Source organism: Pelodiscus sinensis, chromosome 15 (genome assembly GCF_049634645.1).
Source record: "Pelodiscus sinensis isolate JC-2024 chromosome 15, ASM4963464v1, whole genome shotgun sequence".
Lineage (NCBI taxonomy): Eukaryota > Metazoa > Chordata > Testudines > Trionychidae > Pelodiscus > Pelodiscus sinensis.
The window spans coordinates 10477661-10502443 of NC_134725.1; the positions used below are offsets into that span (position 1 = coordinate 10477661).

At 48.0% G+C, this 24783-nt stretch overlaps 1 long non-coding RNA gene across 1 annotated transcript; it reads left to right on the plus strand.

Annotated features, from left to right (window-relative positions):
- The first annotated feature begins 9897 nt into the window (after positions 1 to 9897).
- On the plus strand, positions 9898 to 24128 carry LOC142818383 (uncharacterized). Its single transcript, XR_012895877.1, has 3 exons — positions 9898 to 10034; positions 12777 to 12926; positions 23459 to 24128. It is a non-coding gene; the product is annotated as an uncharacterized LOC142818383 (long non-coding RNA).
- Positions 24129 to 24783: the final 655 nt, after the last annotated feature.

Consider the following 24783-nt stretch of genomic DNA (forward strand, 5'->3'; position numbering starts at 1 on the left):
TAGTAAAATATACACACACCGATAGATAGATAGATAGATAGATAGATAGATAGATAGATAGATAGATAGATAGATAGATAGATAGATAGATAGATAGATAGATAGAAAGAATTTTGATTAACACTCTTGTGTGGGCATATTTGACGGAGGAACACAGGCCTGTCCCCTGCTTTGGGTTCCAGCCCAGGGACCTCAGACTTCGTAATTATGGTCTACTTACTCTCAGGCCTGATTGCTACTTCCTAGGCTCTGGTCCACATGTACCTTCCATCCTCTGTCTAGCACCTCTGGCTTTTAAGCAGTCACAGTTCCCTTTGGTTTTTTCCCACTTTACATCTACACTGCAACACTATTTCGAAATAACTAGCGCTATTCTGAAATAACTCAGCCCACGTCTACGCAGCCGGCAGTTATTTCAAAATAGTGACAAAATACTGTTAAGCTGGAGGACTTCTTACTCCGACTCCTGTACCCCTCATTGTACGAGGAGTAAGGGAAGTCAGCGTGCTCCATTTCGAAATAAGTGCTGTGTAGACGCTCCGAATTTCGAAATAAGATATGCCATTGATGTAGCTCAAAGTGCGTAGCTTATTTTGAGTTAAACCCTGCTGTGTAGACACACCCTTAGACTGCCGGCTAGACAGTCATCTCTCACACACCCAGGAATAACTGCAGACCTTTTCTACCTGCAGCCCCACTCCTGATTTTACTTTTCTAGGAGCCCCACCTATTCCCGCTCAGGTGTTTGTCATCATTAATTAAGCACTGTTGAGCCTTGGCTCCCTGCCAGGTGCAGCCTAGGCCATTAATTGGCCCATCTTCCCCCTCTGAACTTCTTCAGGAGTAGCTTGGGGGTCAATATTCCATCTCTCAAGGCTCTGGACCCTTCACCACTGTGTAAGCAAGGCATGTGGACACCCAAATGCAAAGGTAACCAGGGGTCACTGTAGTGGGTAAGTACATGTCTGGGGTAGCCTCACAAGTGCCTCTAAATATGTAGAGTGAGACCATTTCTCTCCCCACCCACCCTTAGGTAGCATCCTCTATCAGGGATGGATGGGGACAGAAATGGCCCTCACCACATATATGTGGAGGGGTGGTGTCAGTCCCAGTTGCTGTTTCCTTTGTGAAAGTCTCTCTATATTTGTCTGTGCCTGCTCTGTGCCGGCATGGCTGGGAGCTGCGTAACTCTGACACTACCTTTCTGGCTGGGCATGATCTGTGACGGGCGATTGGTCTGGGGGGGTTTCCATGCCTGCCAGGGAAGCAGCATGCATCTCTCCGGCACTGAGAGAGGGGGACCAGTACCTCATACTGGTGCAAGCTGGGAGAAAACTCCATTCACAGTAAGCATGAGCCTGGGGTAAGCAAGAGGTACAGGAAAACCTCATCCCTGCTGGATTTGGAGGGAAGGAATGTGGGTAGCGAGATTGCATGGGGTCCTGGATATATGATTGCTCACCACCTTCAAGTGGTCTGACAATCAATGGCACCCACTGAGTTGCCACAAGGGCAGAGAAAGTCACACCGCACCTCTGGCCCTTTGGATGCTGGGATGGGTCATGCAGGGGTTTCTTGAACTTCATTGGCCTCTGCCCCAAGCCCACTGGCCCATGGCCTGATGCAGGGAAGAGCTGTCCCTCCATGCTCCTTTGAGGTCCCAGTCAGCAACAGCAGTGCAGCCAGCCAGTTTGAAAAGCGGCGCATGCAAAATCAGTTGGTGCGCACAGTGGCATTGTTGGCCAACGTTGTTAGCCAGGGGAGAAGGTGAGGATGTCCGCTGCTGGAGTGCACTTCCCTACTTCTTCTCCACTCTGCCTGCCGGGATAGTTCCCTACACTGCACTTTGGTCATGTTGCTCTTTTCCTTCTCCTTGTGAGCTGGGAGGAATTGAAAGAGGAGAACCTTTGGCATGGCCAGCATTTCCAGCCACATGCCTGCTGCAGGTTGCATTAGCAAAGCTTCCCAAAGTGGGCTTGCCAAGAGTCCACCTGCCTTGTGTGGTCCACTCAAGCCAGTGACGCCTGGCCCCCACTGTCGGAGAATGGTGGCTGTGCTCAGACACGATAGGTCACTCTCCCAGGAGAGAGCTGCTGGAGTCATGAGAATACCACAAAAAGTTGCCTGAGCTGAGCAGACTGAGATAACAGAGCACTCTCCTGCCTGGAGCACTGTTCCTTTCCCGGGTGGGCCGTGTGCGGCAGCAGTGCGCTGCGGGGCCTTCGTTATCTGTTTGCCGAGAGATGACCTTGGATCCAAGAAGACAGGATCGCATGTCATTGTATGATTAAACTTGATCAGCTTTATTCAGCAGTGGCTCACCAGGCAGAGAACTAACAGCTTTAAGCCAGATGCTCCATGTTTAGTTTCCAGGGTCTAGGAGACACCTTCGGAAGGGAAGGGGGAGATTCCTGAACCTCACCCCTGAATTACAGCATTGGCTGTTTCACACCTATCCTTCCCTCAATACAGGACACTCCACGTGCATTACCTGAATAAGCTAAAAGGCTAGTTCCGGTGGGGGATTTGACAAGCCAAGAGACACAGAACAAGGCAAGCAGATAAAAGCTAACCTAGCACCACATAAGGTACCACAACCTGTTCTGTTGCAATTCATGCTATACAACATGTCTTTGTACTCCTGTAAAGAGGATATGAGTTGCAACAACTGCCAGCTAGAGAATTTTGTTTGTTTGTTTGTTTTGTTTAGCTCAAGTGGTTACAGCATTATTCTTGCAGTGCTGGAGGTTGAGGGTTGCAGATTAGGCAAGTCAACATTGCAAACGAGGCAGGGATTTAAATATCCCATGCCTAATTTGCATAAAATGGCCACCATGTTTCGCTGACTCAGCACTTTGTCAGCAAAAAGTGACAGCCTAGCGGGGGATCTGTCGAGAAAGAAAACTTTTTTTCAAATGATCCTGTAAACCTCCTGGCAGGAAGAATAAGGGATCTGTCAAAAACAGCTTTCTTTCTCAACAGATCTCCCTCTAGGCTGCCGCTTTTTGCCAACAAAGTGCTGAGTCGGCAAAATGCGGTGGCCATTTTAATGCAAATTAGGTGCCGGATATTTAAATTCCTGCCTCGTTTGTAATGTTGACCTGTCTAATCTGCATCCCTCTGCATTCCTCTGTCGGCAGAGGGATGCAGTCTAGACATACCCCCAGCTTGCTGCCCTTTAAAATAACACCTGATGTGCTGGGATACCACTAAGCCTGCCTGCTCTGCCAATCTGGGCATCCTTTAACTCTGTTTCACTGAGCCAGTGGTAATTGTTGCATAGTCTATATTCCTAAATTTTTATACAGAAATGATACATGTATACACATTGGATCGTCACAGTCTGGTAAATCATAAATCTTTCCGATTATCTCACATGACCCATCTGCATAAATCTTGCTTATGCCATTGTCATATCCACACAATACTTCAATAAAGGATACGGTGGGTAACATCACATTCTGCTAATGAAGCATGGGGGCGGGTCTTTTAATTGATTTTTCTTGGCCACCAGAGGAGAGCATAGGTCACCTACAGCAGCAGTAGATAGACAATACAGAGCACTTCTAAAGCAAGTTAGTAAGCCAAGAGCTGACAATTTGTCATCTTGTTTCAGTGCTTCTATAGACCACGTGTGGTATGCCATTGTTACCACAGGTCCCACTGATGTTTCTGCTTCCAGAATTACCCCCTTTGGTTTAAATTTGCAAATGAAAAGAAGGTGTTGTGGGAGGTGGGGGACTGAGGGGCTCTCCTTCAGTGACCAGGTGACTAGGCATTAGAAATGGAAAGTCTCCCATTTAAGCCCAGAGGTTTTGCAGCAAGTGAACTTTATTTTGGAGCTCTAGGGCCAGCCCTGGTGGTGCAACACAGCAAACACTTGTTCCAGTGGTAATTTTCTTGTCTCCATGCAGAAGGTTCAGCATTTCCAAGGACGTTAGTGTGGATATGTGGGAGGGGAACATGTGCATGAATTTTTGTAGAGACGGGACCAAAAGCCACAGTGTGTAGACAAGGCTTTGGGAATCCTTGATGTGTTTGACTCCCTTTCCCATGTTGCATAGGCAGGAACAGCAGCAGACCTGAACAGCCCTTCAAAACAAACAGCTCTCAGATAAAGTCAAGGAGACTGGAGGCTCTGGCTTATTGCCTGAGCCCAGGAACCAGGGTAGCAATGGAACAGAGAAAGATGTGTCAGCGTTGAGGGTGACCATGTTCTCAGGTAGGCAGGCCTCCTAGCAAAGAGGCAGGCAGGCCACCCAGCAAAGAAAACCCCTCTCTAATTCCCTTCCCAGGCAGGCTCCAGTTTCTTCTGCCCAGTCCCTAACCCCACAATTTGCTTTTCCTCTCCACTTCTTACAGTTGCCTGGATACTTCCCCCCACTGACAGGCAGCCAGCAACAGCAGAAAACTAGTCACGAAATAGCTCCACTGCTCGTTCCCCTTTTGTCTGAACTTTTATTTATTTGCTTCTGCTCAGACCCGTCTCTGCATGGGGACTCTATTATTGGTAATTTTGCTTTTAAAAATGTGTTCCCCCCTCCTACTCTTTTCCCGGCACATTGCCTGGCTCCTGCTGCGAGCGGCTGCACAGCTCTGCTTTGTGCTTTATTCCTCTCTTGGACTGAATCCTGCTGAGGACAGGCTGAGCTGTTTAACTCCCCCTCCCCATGTCAGGGCAAGGAGAGTAGTGGGGTTCTGCTGGGGTTGTGACCTTTGTAAAAGCCGCAGGTTTTCTGGGGAGGGGTAGGGGGGCTCAGAACAACAGCTGTCTGGGGAGTTCTATGTAAAACTCCTTCAGCAGCCCAGTCCCTTTGGGCTGCAGAGGTCGGACTGTCCCAGCTTCAAGGAGATCTTTAATGGAGCAAGCTATTAAAAACCCTTTTATTTCCCCTTCCCTTTGGCAGCCGCAGCAACGTTTACTCTTGTTTGGCAGTGCTCTGGGTAGAGCTGCAGAATACTGAACGAGTGATAATTGGATGCGACTGTTCCAAGGGCCAGGCTGCAAGACATCCCAGGATAAGGGACACCCTTCGTTTTAGGCACCCACTGTATGAACAGCCAGTGGGAGGCACGTGCCTGGAAGATGGTCTGTCAGTCAACAGCTGAGATGTCACACACAGAAGCTGGCCCCGTCCTGCATTAACTGCAGCTGTGACCCGTCAAGGACAGTATTCCCTAGGTCTCAGGTCACCTCATCTAGGGCCCGATCCTCTACCTCCAGAACAGGGCTTGAGAATGCAAAGCCTCACAATTCACTGGGGTCCCATCAGCAGGTCTGATGGCAGCTCAGCTCCATTCCTTCTATGCATTCAGCACAAGAGTATTTCTGAGCAAACATCCAGAAACAATATACAGTAAAACTCCAGTTGTCCGGAATCCAGTGGTCCAGCACTCCTGCTAGTCTGGCACCACCTGGAACCCGGAAGTACTCCAGGCAGCCGGACAATTGGAGCTGCTCTGCCCTGGGCTTCCCCGAGGCAGCCGCTGGTCAGTTTCAGCAGCAGCTGACTTGGGGACGCCTGGGGCAGAGCAGCTGGGGTGCTGCTGGGTGCTTCAGACCCCTCATAGCCCCCCCCCTTCCAATAGTCCGGCATATCTGATAATCTGGCACCCCCTGGGTCCCAAAGGTGCCGGATTATTGGAAGTTTACTGTAGTCATCTTAGCTACACGTCTAGCTTAGCAGGGCTTTGTTCATCTTCCACGTGGGGACAGAGTAGAGCTAGGATAGCTCATGTCCTCCTATAGGGCCATTCTCTCTTGGTCACACTCTCGTGCTTATCAGTTGTCAGATGCTGTGTCCCAACCTCAGGGGTTATTATTTAATGCGCTTTCAAGTTCTCTGAATTAGCTCACATCAATCTGTGCACTTTATCCCCCGGGAGTGAAACTTCAAAAGATTTGTTACCTGCTTTGTTTCAGTACTGGGGCTGTGCATTTATTACTCCTCCCACCCGCCCCCCTTGTTTTCCATTCCTGCAGGAAGCATTCTTTATCTCTGCATATTCAGCCAGGACCGGCATCCCTAACAAGCCTGGACAGATACATATTTATAAAGTTTGTCTAAGAGCCTTGGAATAGTCCTCAATTCTACAGCACTGCCTCTGTGCCCGGGTGGGACAGAGAGGGGCAACTGAACAGAGCTAACAGAAGAGAAGCGTTTTGGGCCATTACCTTTCAGTGGAGAAGAAGAATGATGCTGGACCCAAGAGAAGTTTAGACTGCTCTCTCTGGCTATGTCTAGACTGCGGGCTTCTTTTGGAAGAAGCTTTTCGGGACAAGATCTTCTGGAAAAACTTATTTCAAAAGAGACCATCCACACTCAAACGTGCATTGGGAAAAGGATTCTTCCTCATAGAATGAGGTTTACCACTGCCAGAAAAACCCCTCTGTTCTTTCAACTTTCTGTTGAAAGAATGCAATTGCAGTGTGGTCATAAATGTAGTTTTTCTGGAAAAACTCTGCAGTGTAGACATACCCTCTCTCAGGTCAGAGAAGCTTCAGACTAGCAGCTAAAGTCTCAGTGGCATGTAAAAAAAATAAAGTCCTTTTCAGACATCCAGCCTCAAGCCATTACCGGGCCAGGAAAATTGCAGGAAAATCGCAAGAGCTTTTTTTCAAACAGGAGTTTTGCCTTTGTTCTGCCTTTCTCCTCCTGCAAGGTATGGCTTGTTGCATAATTGCAGTCACTGGCATTACCTGTGCAAGCATCTCTTTCATCAGCTGAGCAGAAGCCCAGTTCTGTGCGGCTGGAGGACAAAGCTTGCATGGCTAATTGGGAGTTATCCACTACGTACAAACATGCTGGGAAGTCATTATGTCTAAATTCCCCATTGGCTTCAATCTGCTCATTAAGAGGTGTATGAGACGACTGAGGGAGGAAGGGGGTCTCATTTAGTGACCTGGAGGCTAAGCACAAGGACAAATGATGTACATTTGGGGAAGAAGTGAAGCAAGCTGCCTTTCCCCCCTTCCAAGTGTCGGAGTGGGAAGATGTTCCCTCGGCTTCTGCAGTTCTCAACACTTCCCCCACTTAGGACACTCTGTTGTGGCACTGATGAATTAGCACCAAAGTTGTATAGTACAATCAGAGTGGTCCAAGGCCAGCTGCGGCAGCTGGCGCCCTAGGTGGAGGCGCTATCAGCGCCTCTGCCTGCATGGCCATCAATGGCTGTGACGTCATCACGGGGCACCCAGGCCAGCGGCACCCTAGGCAACTGCCTAATTTGCCTAGGCTCATGGACCGCCCTTGAGTACAGTGGTTCCCAAACAGGAGTAGGCAGAGTTCTTCCGGTGGTACATCAACTCAACTAGGGTACGTCTACACAGCAGCGTTATTTCAGAATAGCTGGGGGTATGTCTACACTACCCCGCTAGTTCGAACTAGCGGGGTAATGTAGGCATACTGCACTTGCAAATGAAGCCCGGGATTTGAATTTCCCGGGCTTCATTTGCATAAGCGGGGAGCCGCCATTTTTAAAACCCCGCTGCTTCGAAACCCGTGCAGCGCGGCTACACGGGGCTCGAACTAGGTAGTTCGAACTAGGCTTCCTAGTTCAAACTACCATTACTCCTCGTGAAAGGAAGCCTAGTTCGAACTACCTAGTTCGTGCCCCGTGTAGCCGCGCTGCACGGGGTTCGAACCAGCGGGGTTTTAAAAATGGCGGCTCCCCGCTTATGCAAATGAAGCCCGGGAAATTCAAATCCCGGGCTTCATTTGCAAGTGCGGTATGCCTACATTACCCTCCTAGTTCGAACTAAGAGGGTAGTGTAGACATACCCTAAGAGTGCATCTACACAGCAAATCATTATTTTGAAATAATGTCAAGCTGGAGGACTTCTTACTCTGACGCCTGTCACTTTCATTTCATGGGGAGTACAGGAAGTTTCTCCTGTGTAGATGGCACCACAAGGCAAGTTAAGCTATTTCGACTTCAGCTATGCAGTTGACATAGGTGAAGTTGCGTAGCTTATTCCAACTTTAGCCCTGCCATGTAGATGTACCCCCTAGAGTGGGGGGCATGTGCATGTTTACATCAGGCTACAGCAAAAGCACTAGCAATGTCAGTACAAACTAAAATTTCAAACAGACACTGACTTGATTATACTGCTGTATATACTGTGCACTGAAATGTAAGAGCACTATTTATATTCCAGTTGATTTTTGATAATTATGGCAAAAATGAGAAAGTCAGCCTTTTCCCAACACTAGTGTGCTGTGACCCTTGTGGTTTTCTGTCTGATTTTGTAAGCAAGTGGCTTTTAAGTGAAGTAAAACTTGGGGTCCGCAAAACAAATCGGTCTCCTGAAAGGGGTACAGTAGTGTGGGAAGGTTGAGAGCCACGGGCCTAGTATGTAGTAGTGGGTGACTCCAGGTGAAGTTGTCTCTTGTAGATCCAACCTTGCCTATTTCAGAGTCTCCTAGTTCACCCTTTTGTAGAGAAAGATTCACAGAGAGATATAATTGTTACAGAAGAAGGGAACCATATTGCTGCCTGGGAAAGAACAGGTTTCTGGAGCAGCTGCTAGAGGAATCTTATCCAAGAAGTTAGTCTGGAGAAGCCTCTGTTCAGTGCTACACTGGTCACCCACCATGAAAGCACAACCCAGCTGAGGGATTTTGCCAGGGTGAGGTGGCAGATGCCTTCTGAGCTGCCAGCCCCTTCCCTAGCAGGTTTCTTTCCTGATCTGAATTGGTATCAGCTGCCCATGTAGCCGGGGAGGCCAGTCCAGGCAGCTGTGAGGCACAGGCTTGTTTCTGGAGAATTTTGGAGGATGCCTACTTCACCTGTGCAGGGGTTAGTGCAAATATAGCTTTGTTAGAATGGAAGGCTTGAAGTTAGAAGGTCAGTGATGGTGCTTTTGGGGAGACAGAAGTCAGAGGTCTTTACAAGCAATTGCATCCAGTTCAGGAAATGGAAACTGATGAGAAGCCCTCAAGTTCTGGGATTTTCGGAGTCGGTCCTGAGTGTTGTGCACAGCCCAGCTCGCCTCAGCCTGTAGTGGATCTTACCTACATCTCTAATGTGATAACATTTTCATCCAGCTCCTGGACGTTTGCCGCAGGCCAGCCCTCAGCTCAACCAGAACTAATACAGTGTCCCTGCCTGCCTTCAAGCCCTCAGGCATTTCAGAGATCTCTGCAAGAGTTCTTTTATTTGCACTTGGGGATCCGACCCTGTGGCCCAGCCTATTCAGCTGATAATGGGCTGTCATAAAGAGACTATGATGGTCCATGTCAGCCAGTTATTTGCTTTGCTATAAGCTGGAGCCAGGGAATTTTGTAGTGCATGTCCATGGACAGGACAGTCCCTTCCCAGTGGGACTGGAGCAGCATAGTCCATCACACAAGACAAAGGGAATATGTTGACTGCAGCGAAACAGCACTAAGTACAGTTCTTTGTTTTTTCTGGTTACATTGTGCTGTGCTCCAAGGACACCGCTGAAGGGGAAGACAGAAGCAGGAGCTGTGGCAGGAGGCCTCCTGCAAATACAGAATCTAAGCTCCTGGGAGCACGTATCACAGAGTGAAGTGACTCCGCTTGATCCTAGCTCAAGGAGCTGAAGTTTCAAAGGCAGCTGATGAGACATCAGGGGACTTTTAATATAAGGATTTTTGGAGGTTAAACCAGTGCACCCCTTGCTGGCCCTCTCCCCACCCCCATGGGGAGTCCTGGATCTCCCTCTAACTAAAGGGGGATGAAAAGTATTTGGCAAGTAATCACTGCTGAAGAGGTTAAGCCCCAAAATAAGATTGCTGCTCCTCCCACCAGCTTTTCGGGCACCGTCAGGGGAGTCACACACCTGGGTTTATCAGCCTGTAGCCATGACAGTTTGTGGCCTCTGTGAAGTCACCGGTGGGGCCAATAGCCACTGTGGGCTTCTGGGCAAGGTGGTGGGGAGGTCTGGCTCCAGCCTTGGAAGCAAGGGGCAGAGTCTCAGGCTGTCAGCCCAGCCCAGGCTGCAGCACAACCCCCTCCCCCTCCAGCCCTTAGAAACATGTGGCGTGGAGCTCTGGGGGCAATTCAAAGAGGTATGTGACTCCAGGCACGGCTGTGTCTGCAGTGGCAGCAGCAGCAAGTTCTGGGGCCCTTTGGATTTCCAGATCTCAGGGCAACTGCTCTCTTTGCTGGCCCTTCCCTCCCCCCCACACACACATCAGGAGGCCTGGAAGTCACAGAGGGCACCTTCAGGGTTCACTATGGGAGCATATATATATCAGAGGTCTCCTTACCCATATGCAGAAATACGCCGCTGCGTAGGGCACCCAGAAATTTGGGCACCACTGGGTCTTAATGTCCACCCACCCACCTCTGTTCTGTGGCTCGGCTTCCTCCAGAGATGATCTAGTTAACTTACAATTGAAATAGCTGGCCAGAGCTATTAGCAGAACCCGTAAAAGAGCCATTCAAGTGGTAATGAAGCCATGTAACAGGCATTTGCCATCCCCAGGTATATCCTGTCAGTTTCTGAATTTACTGTGTTAGTACAGGACCTTGGGTTAAAATTTGCTTTAAAAATATTTCATTAGCATGTTGCTGAAAATTATAAAATCACGCCTTTAAAAGTCATCATCCCCCTCGGCTGACATTGGGTATGGGGCACTACTTTAATAGTACTGCATAGGGGCCATAAATCCTAAGGACGGCCTGGATATAGATAGATGAAGAGGGCTACTAATGCAGAGGGTGCAAAGTATTTTAATGGACGTGCTGATATGTACATGTAGTCTGCAAGATGGTGCGTGAGCACAGTAGAGGTTTGCCCTATTGGAACAAAGTTACATCCCAACCATCCCATGACATGCTAGATGACTAAAGTGATGTCCAAAGTTCCCTCTAATACTTTCCATCCACATGCAGGATAAATTTTGTTATATGCACCTATGCATGTGAATATGTGCACCACCAGTAGAAACACAAGGTACTGGCTCAGCTGCACAGTATTGGAATCTCTTCTGGGTGATCCCCCAAGCACTCAGCTTACAGAGAACACTGCTGTTGGCACCATCAGCAACTCCCTCCATCACTGAGTTCTGCAAGCTTTATGCAGGCTGTCTCTGAGGATGATTCCTGGTTTAGACCAAAAGTCACTTCACAGATGCAGTTCCCACTTCATTCAATCTGCTGCAGACTTAAGAGAGCATCTCTATTTTTGTAACCGTTACTTATTTATCACTCTTTTCCTGCAAACGAAAAACGTCAGGGGCCAAATTTGTGTCTAGTTTGATGCCTATTTGGCTCCAGAGGATTTTATACACACGACACATTAGCACCTCTTAAAATATAAAATTGCAGAGAACCCAATACTATTGCTTAGAAGCTCCAGCTCAAAGCATTAGATCCCTCCAAAGGGATGAACTGAGTACCACCGTGGAGCATGGGCAATAATGCAAATGCTCATCTGCAGAATTTTTAGTAATGGGCCAGCAGCTCATAGCTGGAGCTGGAGGGAGTTCCTATATTTCTGCTGAACAGCATCTGCTCATCTAATATCAAACCCAGCCCTGGCAGGGTAGTGAACCCTCCAGTGGATCAGATGGTGGAAGAGAGCCACTATTAATTCCCTGACTCGCCACTGCTCTATCTAATACTGGAGGCGCCTTGTCACTGTTGGACCATCGCTTCCCCCAGCAGTTCAGATGGGAGAAGCAGGGAATGATGGGAAGTTGGAGGACATCAGCAAGGTATTCCAAGTGACTCATCTCATGCCTTCTAGGATGATGGATCCCCCCACAAAACAATGCCTTTTCCAGAACAGAAGAGGAAGTGCACCACACAGCTTCACTGGGCCTAAAAGAGGGGAGTGAAGACATGGCCAGTGTACAGACAGTCCCCGGGTTACATGGATCCGACTTACATCGGATCCCTACTTACAAACGGGGTGAGACAACCCCGCACTAGCTGCTTTTCCCCCTATCAGACCAGGGAGACACAAAGCTAGCGCCCCACCCAGCAGACCAGGGAGACACGGAGCTAGAGCCGCCCCCAGCAGACCAGGGAGACGCGGAGCGGCTTTTCTCAGCAGACACCTCAGCTTGAGAATAAAGGACTGAGGGAAGTGAGGTGTGGGAGAATAAAACTGAGCTCTGGAGAAATGTTTGGCTAGAGTTTCCCCTACAATATGTACCAGTTCCGACTTACATACAAATTCAGCTTAAGAACAAACCTACAGTCCCTATCTTGTACGTAACCCGGGGACTGCCTGTAGTAGTTTGTGACAAACGTGCCGCATATTAGCACAGCACGTACAGGAGCTCACACACTGCTGGGGCAATGGGTATTTCTATGGGATCATGGTCCCAAAGCTGACCCCCAAACACAGACCACAGTGCCATGTCCTTCACACTCTAAACGCTAGCCCATGTACCTGAGCTGGAAGCTCAGTTTGCTCCAGCGACACATGGACTATACATTACCACATAGCTGTCCGGGTTCTTGATAAAGAGGGCATGGCAGATGTACACTTTGGGTGGGGAGGAATTTTCTCCCATTCAGAACTTGCATTGCAAAGCCACAGTAGCTGCAAGCAGGCAAGCTAGTTCTACTGCCCCTCCTGCAGTTTGGGTGGGGATGGGGTGTTCTAACCACAAACACACTGTCATGGGACAAGTAGGAACACAGATGCCAGCAGGAGCTCGTGCACATACACACACCCTTTCTTTCTCTCTCCCTTACTTTTTTGGCAGGTGTGACATGGAAGTCACACAAAAGGGCAGTTGTGAGATACAGGGAGAACTTTTTGGAATCTGATAATTTCCTCCTTGCGTCCAAAGGTGCTCAAGGCTCTTCAGAGAACTTTCAGAGGATCAGGCACGGCTCACATCAAGGGCAGTTAAACTCAGCCATTACACACCTCTCCTGCTATTATTGTGCCTCTTAAGCCACTGACGTTGTGAACACCCCTGCATTCCATTGGCTACAAGGTATTAACGGTGCAAGAGAGCTTGAGAACTCCTGTTCTACAAGGAGAACTGAAAAAAGGTGTCAGCCCTGGTCTAAAATTGCACAGCTGGAGGAATGGTGGAACAGTTTCCCCTTGACAAGGGGAACCCTCATTGCTTGCGTTACCTGAAACGTGGGTGAGCAGAGCCGCAAAGAAGTTTGCTACAGGGGTTAATCCTGCCCTGGCAGGGGGGGAGGGGAAAAACAAACAAACTCCACTAGAATAGAAGTTAGGACTGGTCAAAAAAGTTTAATGGAACATTATTGGGGGGGGGGGGGGGGAAATCTACGTTTTCCCACTAGAAATTCAAAATGAAGTGTTCCTGGGATTCCTGTGATGCACTGCCACAGCTCAGCCACAGGGAAAGACTGTGGTGCATCATGCAAGAGGTCATCTGGCCCAGGCAGCAAGGTCCTTGGTGAGAACCTGAGGGATCTGGAACTACAAAGCCTATAGGTCATTGCTGCAACTATTGGGGAGGCAGAAGTGAGTGTTGACCTGGCCTGTTTTGTTCAAAGAGGTCAAAAAGTTTCAGCTTTCTCCCAATTCCATACAAGAGGCAGGTGTCAATCTCAGAACTGCTCATGGGCTGGCATTTTCTTTCCCTTTTCAATGAGAGATTTGGGGATCGTCAAGAGGTCCCAATACCAATCAAAGACAAAATAACTTCCCCATAGTGTCCCCTCCACAAAGAGGGGCAGCCCAAATATTCTGTCTGAAAGTGCATGACAGCAAAATAAGCCTAATGAGTCACCTCCACCTTTGTGGACAGGTTTATATACTAGGGAAGACTGGTTGCTGTAAAAAGATAGATAAGGTTTCATTTGCTTTAAAAAGATCCCACAACCCCAGCCACCAGCTTTCAGAATATGACAGCAGCTGGAGCAGTGAACCTGTACTAGGAGATCCAACCTAGGGAAGAATCTAACTGTAAGTATAGATTATTGTGTCAAGATAGAGAAAGAAACAGAGCTTGGGATTACGTTCCCTTAGTGATTTATTTCCTAACACAGTAAAAGTGAAAAGGGCTCCTTGTTCTGTTCCCAGAGACAAAATTACCAGTAGGGTTTTTTCAATACTTCTGACTTTTACAATCAAAGAGCAGTAGGAGCAATGATTTCTGTATTAAAACTTTATGGTACGACACCAGTTGTTGTGACATTTATATGGAAGGCCACAAAAGGTCTCCCGCTTTAATTTTCCCTGGCACCAAATGCCCTGGATGAAAATCAACCAATCTCTACCAAAAATAGCACCTGGGAGACAATAATGTCTGCTCCCAGGGGTTTTCCCTCTGCCCCCACTATCACTGTGCCTCAGTGGGTCGCAGCCAGTGTTCCCTCTAATTTTCCCCACGCATGTGTGGAATGAATTTTGTTATGTGAGCCACCATGGTGGTGAAGTGTTGGGGCCAGGGAGGGATGCTTCTCCACTGGCTGCAGCAGATCTGGGGCAGGGCTGCATTGGAGCTGAGGGAGGGGCTGCCTCTCCCACAGATGCAGCAGGTCTGGGGCTGGGCTGTGGCTAGCAAGAAAGGTGTTTCTCCCCACCAGACCTGCCAACAGGGGTGGGATAAAAGGGGTAATTGCCCTGGGGCCCAGAGATTCAAAGAAACTCGGAGCCCCATGCCTCTTTGAATTGCTGGCGGAGCACCAGAGTGCTGCTCTGCATGGCTCTGAGGACTGGGGGGGTAGGGGGGTGCACCACAGTCTGAGCAACACTAAGGGCTCAATGCCTGAGGTCCCACCACTTTCAAGGGCATGGAGATGCCCCCCCACCTTGCCCTGGGGCCCATGGTGGCTGTTGCCTTGCTGTTCCCCACCACATCCCTGAGTGTCTGTAAGACGCTTAATAGGCAGCCATGCAATTTAGGGGAAACTTAGGTCACAGCTGAGAATACCAGATTCAGGACAAAGTGTGGAGAAATAAGAGTAAACTCACCCCAAACTGGTGGTTATTCTTCCACATGCTTTACCACACCATTCTGTCTCACCACACTGGTTATCTGAAAGTCCAAACTTCAATCTCCATACACATGCCAGCCTTTGTTTCATCACGCAGATGCTAGACTTAGGGTACGTCTAGACTACAGGCTTTTGTCAACAGAAGTTGTACTGTCGACAAAGCTTCTGTTGACAAAGAGCATCTAGACTACATTCAGTTCTGTCGACAAAGCAAGCCGCTTTGTCAACATGACAGTGTAGACACAAAGGACAGTGTAGATGCAATAACACTTTCTGTCGACAGAACTCTGTCGCCAAAAGGCGTTATTCCTTGTAGAATGAGGTTTACAGTCGTCGACAAAACTTCTGGGTTCTGTCAACATTATGTCGACTGAACTCAGCGGTAATGTAGACTCAGGTATAGTTTTGTTGACAAAAGTCCACATTTGTCGACAAAACCCTGTAGTCTAGACACATCTCTAGGCTACATCTGCACTACAAAGTTTTGTCTGAAAAACGGCCATTTTTCTCACAAAATTCGTGGAGCGTCCACATATCAAGCACATTTTTGCACAAAAAAATCAAAAGAACAGAGGGGCTACCACTACACTACATGCTTTGCCGAAAGAGGCAATGCAAATGAAGAGCAGATTAGCATTTTCTTGTGCTTCATTTGCATGCTCTTTTTCATTCCGCTTTTGCGCAAACAGTGTGGTCGTTTCCTTTTTGCACAAAAAGCCTTTTTTGCACAAGATGGCATAACAATCTTTTTGAGCAAAAGGGGCATGGCCACACTGTTTGTTTTTGTGCAAAAAACTCTTGTGCAAAAACGGAACGAAAGAGAGATTCAAATGAAGCGCAAGAAAATGTTAATCCATGCTTCATTTGCATTGCCTCTTTCGGCAAAGCATGTAGTGTAGCCGTGGCTAGGGGTTTTTGTGCAACTGGTATTCCTCTTTCTACAAGGAAGAAGCCTGTTTGCAAAAGAGTTTGTTCACAAAAGTCATGTGTGAATGGGGTTTTTTGCACAAAAGAAGATAGAGGAAAAAGCACAAGTGCCCTGGTGGTCATTCTGTGCATAGTAATCAGCAGGGCTTGACAAACGGTGGTGAAAATTGCTCGTCAGCCCTATACTGCACATGTGCAAGCCCTACATTGCGCATGCGCACGCCGTTGGTGAACGGGGCGCACGGCTGAAATCTACTCGCCATGGGCAAGTAGATTCTAAAATTTGTTGAGCCCTGGTAATCAGAGCTTACTTTTGAGAGCGTCCAGTGAGTCTGGACGCTCTCTTACACAAAAGCACATTGCTTTTTTGAAGGACTTTTGCAGTGTGGATGCGCTCTTGCGCAAGAAGTTGTTGCGGAAGATCTCTTCTGATAAAGACTTCTTGTGCAAGAAGCCTGCAGTCTAGATGTAGCCTTACTGTCCTCAATGAAAGGGTTCTTCTAATCCCAAGAGATCAATATATACCTCAGATTTTACCCAAGGGTCACTCTGCTGTCAATCCTGTAGTATCTACTATTTAAAGGTGCATTTATAAGTGAAGAAAAGGAAGAGAAAGTTAAAATGGTTCTGGAAATAAAATACAAACAAAGTATCCCGGTTCATTTTTGCCAGTGCTGTTACATGCTGCAGACTTGTAAAGTCCCTGGTAACGTCCAAGAGATTGGAAGGTCCATTGACTGGAGTGCTCCTTTTAGCTTAAGTCCATAGTTCAGAGAGCAGAGCAGGACACAGTCAAAGAAGAGATGCTTCCACCATCTTTTATATCTTCAGAGGATGATCCAAGTCTTCGCTTGTGGAAAATTACAGGCAGAAGGTGGAGTCTAGGGTCACATGAGCCAGTCATGTGTCACTGCAGGCTTTGATGACTCAGGAGCATGGGTGTCCAGTAGCCTAGGTGCAGGGAGGCTTTGCCTTCCCAAACTGCCAGCCATGACCACACACACTCAGCCCCCAGAACACCTGCTATAGGCATTCTGGGGAGGGAGTATTGCTGCTCCAGGGCTGGGGGTGAGGCTTAACCCGTGTCCTCCTTCACCCAAAAGTCCATCTTCACCCAGTATCCTTTCTGGTGACTAGCCAATACCAGATGCCCCAGAGGAAGGGAACACATAGGGAATCCTCACATGATCTCTTCCCATCACACATTTCCAGACAAACAGAGGCTAGGGATACCATTTCTACTCATCCTGGCTAATACCCATTGATGGACCTCCCTCCATGAATCTATCTAGCTCTTTTCTGAACTATGTTAAAGTTCTAGTCTTCACCACATCCTCTGGCAAGGAGTTCCACAGGTTGACTGTGCACTGAATGAAGAAAAAAAGCCCCTTCCTTTTGTTTGTTTTAAACCTGTTTGCTTTAAAGTTCAGAGTTGAATTCATTGGCACATTAGACATCAGGAGAAAGTTGCCTCTCTGTGGGACTTTGCTCTCTACATTTGCCCTTTTTGTTGACAGTATAGATGGACTTACCTTCAAGGCACGTCCCACTGGGGGACTGGTGCTCTGCCCCTTTTCTCCACAGCTCTGCTACAGTCAATGAGGCACTTTTATAAAACAGCAGGCAGGTCTCCATGCTAAAGAAGAACACCCCCAGCACTAATGAACAGGCTCAGAAGAGAGCTGCCAAGTTCCCAGGATATGGTTCTAGTGCCACTTTGGGTTTTAAGGACCATTAAACAAAGGGCTTCTTCTCCCCTGACTAGTGCCTGGCACCTTTCACCAGCCTTTAAGTCTGCTAGTTTAAAGATACTTTGAGCATCAACAATTAGCAGCCTTCCTCCAAATGTTGCCATTTTGCTGTTGGTTCCGTCTTCTGCAAGATCACGCTAAGCCTGGTGGATGGTGAGCGAAGAAAGAAACAGGAAGGAAGTCGATGGAGTCATAATGAGCTGTAGAACTGCTGTTGGCCAGGAGACACTGCCTGGCCTTTACTGATCACCCCTTGTCCACCCCCTTCTCCCCCCGTCTCCAACAAATTGCTTGAATTTTATTGCACATGAAGAACTATTCGCAACATAGCCATGGTAGCGGAAGGACAAACACAGGGAGAACCACTCCCATCTGCTCCTAGGGCTTGTTTTGACCTCAGAGACAATTCAGACTTGTATTCATGTATTACCCCTACTTGCTGCTCTCCACATACAAAAACCTCTCACCCAAGTGTAGAGGCGCTTTGCTTCCAAACTAGTGGCTCATCGTAGGCATAGGTTAGAGCATAGGTTCCCAAACAGGGGAGCATAAAGAAATTCCTGGGGGGGCACGAGGCAAACCAGTCTCCCCCATCAATTCTCCCCCAAATTGTGCTGCTATTTTTGTTTTTTGTCCCCAGTCAGTTCCTTTTCTTTTTTTTCTCAACAAGTTTTGCTGCTATTTGGGGGGGCATGAGGGTTTCTCAAAAATAAAAAAGGGGGGCATGATGCCACGGGGTTAGAATTTAGGCTTGGCTTTCAGTCAGGCTAGTAATCCACCCACTTTTCACTGTGTATACAGGTTAAATCACTCAAGTGTGGATGGTTCTCCAGTGCCTTCCTGCCATGACACCTTGACACCCCAATATTTACCATGGTTGTGTAATTAGGAGATGTTTGGTACAGAGTATATCTTCTGAGGGATCATTCAAAAAATCTTTGTCTGTCAAACATGAATATCTCACTGGATTGTATGTGTTATGGTTGTGTGAGAATTGATAGAATTTAGCTCGGTGTGTTATTGAAACACGTTGAGAGGCTGAAATCACCTTTCAGCTACAACAGTAAAAAGGCCAAACAGTTTTAATGGCTTATTGAGGAAATGCACACAAACACAAGGATTACCCCAGGAATTGGGTACAATAAAGACCGCACAGGGACAGCACTGCACAGTGAGGACTGTGAGTCAGGCCACAGCGAATGAACTTTCCAGCAAGAGGGAAGAAGACTTAGAAAGGGGACAATGACATCATGGGGGGACCTCACTCTCTCTGGAAACTCTCCAGGAACAAAGACTGAACTGTGGGAAGTGATGGTCCCAGGCTAGAAAGATTTTTAGCCTGTGTATGAAAACCTGGGAAAGACAAAGCAGCTTGTGCTTTAAGAAGCTGTGAGCCTGTTTATCACTCAGGATGAGAATTTGCTAATGAATAGCCTATCTCCCTAGTCTGCTAAGCTCTTTTTGGGGGGAGGGGGTTATTTATTTACTAAGGCAACCTGCTTTGTTCTGTTTGGGCTCCCTTATGATCACTTAAGATTTACCTTGTGTAGTTAATAAACCAGAAATACGTTTATTTCCAAAGCCATTTTGAGCAGTTCATATGGGGGAGGGGGAAATTGCATTCCTCTCTCCACACTGAGGGGAGAAAGCAAAGTCTTATGAGTTTATGCAGTGCAGCTCTCTGTGCAGTGCAAGACGCTGCTATTTTGGGTTCACACTCCCGTTAGTGTGTGCACCACAGTGCTGGGTAAATCCCCAAGCTGAATCCTCTCACACATATCTGACTGCAGTCTGGGTGTGGTCTCAGATGGGTAGGTGCTGGAAAGGGCTTGAGGGCCTGGGAGAGCAACCCAGTGCCAGGGATACCCAGGCTGGCAAGGCCAGCAGACTCATTAGGACTCCAACACATCTAGTGGCACCCCATAAGTGGGGTCCATCCCATCACACCTGCCTGAGTGCCCAGAGAACAGACACATTCTCCCACAATTGAGTGGGGCAGATTCCAAATGGCTCAGCTTAGCGCAGCTCAAAGAACCATGGGATGTATCCTCGCAACACATACAACACAGCACAGCTCCAGTGAGGATGCAGTCGCTAAACTACAGCCTTGTTGTGTGGCTGTCCAACTCTGGGCCATGCCCAGAATTAGCTCTGCAGAAACAACAATTGGGCCTAAAGCCCAGGCTTAAGGAAAGGGCTGTGAAGTCCATAACATTGTTTTACTTCAGGGAGATTCAGAAATAAAGCAATCCACGCTGCAAAAGAGAATTGGAAGACAGTATGGTAAGCGTGGAAAGGACCACTGCTCAGTCCACATGGTGGAGATCGAGGACAGAGTTGGAATCTAAGCTGAAAAGGGGAATCCTTTTCTGGAATGGAGAGGGAGACCTGGGGCCAAACCCAGAGAGGTGATCCAAAAGCCATCAGAGTTTGTTTGAAAATGCTTCTGGGCAGGAACCATACCTTGGTATGTTTGGGGACATAGGTAGGTGCTGTGCAATCCCAACAAGAACCTCTGGCACTGCCACAGGATACTTATTAGTGAGTTATTGAATGAACTCCATGGTCCTTGTTTGGATGACCCTGGTTTCCTGGCAATGTTCTTAGGCTACGTTTAGACTGCAGGCTTCTCTCGGAAGAAGTTTTTCCAGAAGAGATCTTCCGAAAAAACTTTTTCCGAAAGAGAGCGTCCACACTGCCAAAGCACACTGAAAAAGTGATCTGCTTTTTCAAAAGATAGCATCCCCACTGAAAGGACGCTGTCTTGCATGTAAGCTGTGATTACTATGGACAGAGCAGCTACCAGGGGTCTTGGGCTTTTTCCTGGAGCTCTCTTCTTTAAAACAAAAAACAAACAAAAAAAAAAACCCTTTCCTGTCCACATACACCTTTTTTCTGAAAGAGCTCTTTTGGAAAAAGGCTTCTTCCTCGTAGAAAGAGGTTTACCACTGTTGGAAAAACCCCTCCGTTCTTTCCACTTTCTGTCCAAAGAATGCAATTTCAGTGTGGATGTAAGCGTAGGTTTTCCGGAAAAAAGACCATTTTTCCCAAAAACCTCAGCAGCATAGACATACACTCAGTGTGGAGGTGACCAAAGGGACACAGCATTCCCTCCATCTCAGTCTGTCTCCACTAGATGCAGCGGACATTGGCAGGATCTCTGAAAGCATTGAGTGGCACAACTGCAGGCACCGAGAGAAAGCCGATGACTGAGGTCCGAACTCTGCATTTAGAGCAGGGTGGAAGAAGGTGTCGTCTGAGGCTGGCTGCGGCAGCTGGCGCCCTAGGCGGAAGGCACAATCGGTACCCCCACCTGCACGGCCGTCAATGGCCGTGACGTCATCATCGGGCACCCGGGTGCCACGTGACGTCATCATCAGGCGCCCCGGGCACCACATTGAAGGCAGCACTCTAGGTGACCACCGAATCTGCCTATGCTTACAGGCCGCCCCGGGTGCAAGGCAAGGAATAGTCCCAGCCAGAGTGGCGAGAGCCTTTGGTCTGCCTTATTGCCTCTATCAAAGGCCATACTTATGTGTTAGCCATTTTAGGGAGTCAGATGGCAGCTACACTGCTCAGCTGTGAAAGGACTCACTCAAGCCCTTGGTACCAATAGACCAACTACCTCCTTGCTTTTCTAGCAGAATTCCAGGTTCTCTTTCCTTTTGTGACATCCCAGCCCTCTTCAAGAGCAGGCAGAGAAATCAGCTGGAGAATGGCACAATCTGTAACCTTAGTAAGATCAAAGACTCAGCTGCCCTTCCTAGCTGTTGGGAGAGATTTTGGCAAAGATAGTTTCTCGTGCTGGCAGCCTCGGTGGCTTGTATTGCAATGTCTCCTTCCCAGCAAAGCAGCAGTCCTGGTAAGGCCATGCGTGCTGAGATACCTAAATGCCACATCAAGCTCAAAATTCATCCCGGTTAAGATTAGTTTAGCAAATACTTAGAATGGGACACATTGTGGAATATTAATGCTTCTACAGGTATAGAAAGGTGAGAGAGTCTGGAAAATCAAGCAAGGAAATGGTTCCTGCTGGAGTCAATAAGAGTTTTGTCTGGAATTTGCTCCCCATGCTTTGGGAATAGAACAAAAGCTGCTCTTCACAGAACAGGTGGGAACAGGTTAATTCAGCCAGCATGAGTTAGATCATGTGACAACATTCATGCAGTGTTAGGTTTTTGGTGGATATAACCTTCAGGCAGCAGTTCTGCACCTCAAAAAGAGATGAAGGGTATGTCTACACTTGCTCCCTAGTCCAAACTAGGGATGCAAGTGTAGCATACCAAAGTTGCTAATGAAGCACGGGATTTAAATATCCCGGGCTTGATTAGCATATTCGTGTCCGGTCACCATTTTAAAAAGCCACTAGTCCAAATTAACTCACCACGTGAGGACGCAGTGTTCTGAAAGAAACCCCTTCCCTTGGATTAACTGTTACTCCTCGTGCAATGGCAACCGGGCGCGAATATGCTAATCAAGAGCGGGATATTTAAATCCTGCGCTTCATTAGCAACTTTGGTATGCTACATTTGCATCCCTAGGGAGCAAGTGTAGACATACCCGAAGACAAACAAGCTGTTAGGGGCAATATGCAGCTCTCCTACACAGAGTTGCACCACAGCTAATAATAAGCATTTCTCCAAGATCCAAATCCTATACATTCCAGTGAACAGACTAGCAATGTTGGTTTCAGTAGCACCCTCTGGTGGCTCTCAGCGCTGGTACTGGAACAGGCTTGCTGGTCTTGTTGGAAGACACCAGTTCTCCTGCCTTTTAATGCTGATATTTTCCATGCCCTCTTCTTTCATTTAATCCAGAAGCTTTTTTACACCATTAGACTTTCAAATTGGGAGAAACGTTTAAATTTAGTGAAATAAAAAGGTTCGAGAGGCAGCTCGTGTCATTTCACAACCAGGGTTATAAAAATGTGAGAATAAAGTGTCCTAAAAAGTATTGGGGCAGGAACAAGAAATCAGAATTAATGGAAATGTACTCAGTCCCTTCTCAGACATTACCCAGGAAACAGTCTTTGCCATGGAAATCAGGTCTAAGGCAGCTGACAGCATACAAGGTTCCATCTTGATCCAGACAGGAAGGATGCTTACATGTGTTGATCTGCATACTGGTATTGGACAGGTGGCTGCAGTTTGCTCTGCTGACATCGAGCCAAGTCTCTCTCTCTCACACACACACACCCCTTTGCATGCACACACACATGCACAGCCATTTTACATATATGCACATACATCTTAGCACACACACACACACACATCTTATGTACACACACATACATACACAGAGTATGAAGATTTTTTGGATCTAGGGATTTGGTTTGGTCCTGTCTCTAATTCAACGCTGCCTTGCTTAGAAAGAGGGAAGAATAAAGCCAATGATCCGCTAAAGGTCACAACCATGCACAGTTACAAAGCAGCTTTCTAAATGCTTCTGCCCCACTGCTAGCTGGAGCCACTAGAGTAGCCTCCCTGAATAGCCCCACCGTCACAGCAGAGATCTAAGAAGCACTGTCCATGTTCTCTTTATCAATGTGCTAGCATGCAGCCAAGGCAGTTTCACACCCCCGTGGAGCCACCTCTATGTTTATAACAGCCACTGTACTTGTAATGGCCAAGAACAATATCCAGGCTCCAAACTGCAAAAATCAAGACCCTGAGCCCATCTTTATAGCCAGCGTAAAAAGACTATACTTAGTATCCAGCTCCCTCCCTTCCACTTCCTAGGCTTCCACTCCCTCCTCTCCCCCCCCCCTCTCCCCCCCCCCCCCCCCCGCCGTTAAAAACCGTGTGTTCTGTAAACTCAGAAAAGGTGGAACTCCCCATGGTTCTGATTTTTCCGTTTGTTTTTAATCACAGGAATTCAAGAAGTCAAGAGAGCAAATTCACACGACAGCCTCCCCACTTCGGGGTGGGGGGGAAGAGCGAACTTGTACAGCTCTCCGACTTCCTGACGCAGACTCCAAACGCTGCTCCAGCTAGGCATGTCTGCTAATGTATATTGACAGCTTGAACAAGAACAGACCCAACAGAGAGCCTCACAGGGGCACGGCTTGAGAGCCACAGAGTTCAGCCAATCCGGTGCCGCTCAAAAATCAGATTTTCATTTAGGGATTTTGTATTTTCTTGACAGGGCTAGGATTAAAAGTCTTGATTAATCTCTAGGCCAAGTGCAGAGCTGCTGGGTGTGAGTCAGGAGCTATGGCCATGAATAATAAAGGGCTTGGGGAAGGCTGCAGATATCACAGAGGGGTCAGGAGTTTTCATCTGGAAGGAATTTTTCACGGCACGTTGTAGATCTCTCCTTTGCTTTGACATTTCAGGTATTTCTATATTTAATGGTTCCTCCTGCTGACATGGTGATTTCAAGACGGGGTCAGGAAGACACGCTTTGTTTCACGTGACTGGAGTGCAAAGCACAGCAGGGAGCTCATGGTGGTGTTCCCTCTGATACCAAACATCCCACACTGGCCAGTGGTCAATTAGAAGCAGGATTCTCCACTAGAAGGTCCATTCCAGCATGGCAAGACCTATAAAGAAGAAGAGCCTCACATCTTTATGGCATCTTTTTATCTTAACAGTGCTAGGCTATTTCCCTCTTCCACAAATATATGTGTAACCCACACACCTGGGCTATGTCTACACTCGCGGCTTCTTGCGCAAGTACGGCTGTTCTTGCGTGGTAAGAGAGGGCTTCTTGCGCAAGAGCTACACTCTTTTTTTAACAGATGTAAGCCCTCTTGTGCAGGAGCTTTTGCGCAAGAGGGCAGTGTGGACGCTCGGCAGGGGTTTCTTGCACAAGAAAGCCCTATGGCTAAAATGGCCGTTGGAGCTTTCTTGCACAAGAGAGTATCCACACTGCCATGGGAGCTCTTGCGCAAAAGCACAGCTCGCACATGGCAGTGTGGACGTGTTCTTGCGCAAGATGTTCTTGCGCAAGACGCTGCGAGTGTAGACATAGCCTTAGTGTGGTTCACTGTCCCATGCAGTGGCACCTAGACAGGGCTGGACGGAGGCATGGGCGAGCCAGGCAGCTGCCCAGGGCGCCAACCCACGGGGGGCACCTGACGGTAGCTGTAAGGGACGAGCAGCGTCCCTTGCAGCTGCCAACAGGAGCCACGCGCCCAACTCCTGCAGCACCGGCTCCGTGGTGCCAGACAGCAGCGCCCTTTCCCCTATGGCTG